Here is a 3,965-nt window from a genome sequence, read left to right as displayed (position 1 = left end):
GCAGCGGTAGAAACCCGCAAATTGACTAATGCAAAAAAAACTGTAACCTTCGCATAGACACACCCTGTAGACAGGTACATAAGAAAGCGTACGGGTAAGAACCCGCAAATTGATTAGTGCGAAAGGACTATAACCTTCGCATAGACGCACCCTGTAGACAGGTACATTAAAAAGCGTACGGGTAGGAACCCGCACTGCTGCAAAAGGAGTGTAACCTTTGCATGGATCCTCCAAGAGAGGGAAAAAGAATAGTGCATATGTGAAATGTGTACAAGTGAACAACGCGCAGATGGGACTTAAACCCACTGCTGGCAAAAAGGACTACTGACTCATTGCGATCCCAGTGTAGGTGAATACGAAGCAAACAAAAAAAAAAACAGTAGACAAATGATAAAACATTTGTAACAGACGCAGAAATGTAATGACATAAACCTATGTCACACACCGGTGAGCGACTACTCACCCGAGCATCCCAAGCAAACAAATGCCCTTGCCTAAAGGAACAAAATGAAAACAAGCCAAGAAACGAAAATAGACACCTCATATACAGAAGCAGTAATATACGGGGTGTGGAAAACTGTGAGAATGACTCCATGGAAAACAGAAACTAGTCTTATTTCAACTTGGCAGTAGATAGCAGTGTAGTTCTGGGCAATCTCGCAGTTATAAACTTTATCATGCTGCAGTAGAGCAATTTGAAGCTTTTCCATCGTAAGATATTAGCCTTTCACTGAGGAACAGAAAAGAACTCCTAGTAGAAAGACAACTAAAAAGTGAACTTCAACCTTGATGGAAATCTCTGACCTCGATGGAAAATACAATGTAAACGGAACATACTTAGCAGTGAAAGCATGAAATGCACTCAAATAGGGTAAAAACGTAAGCTAAATATGTGAACTACTAGAATGCATGGGTGAGAACCCATGACTAATCTCTTAGGAAAGAGATACGTTGTGCACAATACTGGGAACACTCCCCATACACATTCTAAGTGTAAGGACAATCTTTTTGTGTAAGAACCACACAGTGCACTGTACAAATGTAACTGTGTTAAACAGCACATATGAGTAGGTACTCATGACATATTCCAAAACTAAAAATAAAACTTGTAAATTGGGGTAAGAACCCGTGCTAATGCAAAAGGACTGTAACCTCTGTGAAAGGGAACCGAATAGTGCACATATGAAAATTGTATAATCGTACTAAAAAAACAGATGAGACTAAGGACCATAACATACACCCTGTGTAGGGTAAAGAAGACTGTAAATGTATGGGTGAGAACCCATGGCTAATCTCTTAGGACAGAGAAGCACAAAAGATCCAAACGGACTAAAACCGTTGCATAATTGCCCTGAGCGTAACAAAAGAACCAAGAATGAAAAGGCAGTCGCTGTGAAGCTTGGACCAACACCCAGATAAGTGTACAAAAAAAACATACCTTAACATGTCACAGTATCAAAGTCGCACCTCTGATGATTTTAGTGTCACACTGACAAACTTCCTCCAAAACGGTAGCACAGATCTGCTGAGTCAAAGGTGATTTACTTCACAACGCAGAGGTCAAATAGATCTACCTCATGGCAGTAAACTGACCAAGAGTAACTACAAACCAGTGGACGCAGCTCTAATACAGAGGAGCGCTAATGAAAAAGAAAAAGAAAAAAATCACACATCCAGACCCACAGAAAGGGAAAGCTTGAGCTGAATAAAGTGATGGATGATGAACTTGAAGAAGAATGCCTCATATAAAACAGATGCAGCACACTACGCACTGGAGACAAAAACACTAACAGCCACAGATTACCTAGTTTCTAGTTGCACAAAATACATTGGTTGTGGTACAGTAGACGTTTTTGTGTTACTGCAGACATTTGGGGAAACAGACACACTAAGGAGGAAGGAAAGATGAAAGCATAGATCAACACACTAACACCATCCTCCTCCTTTAATACTGAACAAAGAAAAATGTAAGAAGTGAAATAAGAGCTCACATAAAACAAGTGAATATGATACCCAGACTAGAATACTATGGGTAGAACGACACCCAAGGAAGTACTTCTCACGTGAGAAGACTGTGGCGAAAACCCAATACATCACCCCTCATGTGAGGGACACTATGGGACTTAAACCCAAGTGAAATAAACATTGTTTGGGACTGACACCCAAATGTACAGAATACGTCACATGGGACTAAATCCCCCAGACTTGTGCAGCAGGTAAAACAGAAAAGCAGCACAGTGTGGCATCAAAAGATGGCTACCCACACACACGACAGCGAATATATAAATGAAGGGACTAATACCCAACACAAACGTAACAAAGGTGGGACTCACACCACCTTTAAACAAAAAAAAAATTACTGTGAACATGGGGTGATGGGACTAAAAACCCACTCCCATCCCTAAGCAGGGATAAAAATACCATTAAAGGAAATGGGACTAAAACCCACTCCTATCCCTTAGGAAGGGATAACATATGTGAAATAGGGGTCATGGGACTGAAAGCCCACTCCCATCCCTTAGGCAGGGATACAACATTTTAAACATGGGGACTTAGGACTGAAAACCCACTCCCATCCCAAGACCGGTAAACAATATCTGAAACGAGAAAATGCATAAATAAGAGACATGGGACTAGTACCCACTCCCATGCCAACAAAACATGTACGTGTGAAAAGCAAATTAACAAAGATGGCATGCAGCAACAGCAAAACACTATAAACATAATTTTACTGTGAATGAAAACATCTTAGCATTTAAATCTCATGAAAATGCACCATAAACTTGTATTACGAAAACGTCAATGGTGTGCCTGTCACCGCAATAATGAGGACAGGCGTATTAAAACACTTGTTAAACATAGCTCACCTGAAATATATATATATTTTTTAAAAACAACCCAAAAGATCAAAATCAAAAACACGACTTGTCACACTATTAATACGTCACTGAGCAATGACATGCCATGCACTAGAAATGGAATACCTTGTGAACTGTAAAAGAAAATAACACCTTGATACATTTGCCATGGAGCTTTGAGTTTGTGATGTGAGTAATAGTCACTTAAACCGGTAAGGTGAGACATAGCCACTAGATGGCAGCATAGGTCAAAGAGGGGAGTTAAAAAAATTAAATCTGCGTGAACACAAGATATTAACAGACAGTATTGTACATTCCTAAACTGCACTCGATGAAGCAACAAAGCAACAAAGATGTTTTGAGTCACCAGGAAGAAAAATAAAACACTGAATTGTTGTTAACACATCGTCGATCCGAAAATCCTCACAATGGTGTGCAGTACGTTTCAAGAATGTTCACCTCAAAGACACTAAAAATAATTATTAGGCAAAGCGTGTGAATTCCATGCGACCCTGAAGAAACAAAGGTGGAAATACCTCGTAGTCGATTCACCCCCTGGCAGTATCTGTAAATAAACCGGTGACATGCTGGAGGCAAATAAATCTTTATACTCGAAATTCCCGCTGCTACATGTTGAAGGCGAAATAATATTATCGCTCATAGAGGAATATGGGTGTCAAAGCAAAGAATCGGAGAATACCTCGTAGTCTGCAGCTTGAAACGTAGTGAACCTAAGATGGCGGCACGCAGGGTCACGGAGTACCGGGTGGCTCTCGGCAGGTACATGCATGACTAGCGCTGCCCATGCAGACTTCGAAGAGAAGCGTCACAAAAGGCTTGGGATCCATCCTGGCCAGCAGGATCCATGACACTGACGCAGGTAAGGTGGTGCTTGCAATGGTCTCGCGGCAAGCATTCAAATGTTGCGGCTCGTGGCACATATTCAAATCTCGCTGAGTGTAACGGCAAGTTTTAAAATATTAGATAATGACACACCAAAATACCGTAATTTGCTGCCTGGAAGAACAGTTTTGCTGCCGTATATCAAGATGCACAATTAAACATGCCATTTATGCAATACTCGCCGAGGTCTCAATAATGTTTACT

Source organism: Triturus cristatus, chromosome 1_1, assembly GCF_964204655.1.
Source record: "Triturus cristatus chromosome 1_1, aTriCri1.1, whole genome shotgun sequence".
Taxonomy (NCBI): domain Eukaryota; kingdom Metazoa; phylum Chordata; class Amphibia; order Caudata; family Salamandridae; genus Triturus; species Triturus cristatus.
Note: the sequence above shows the minus strand (reverse complement) of the source record.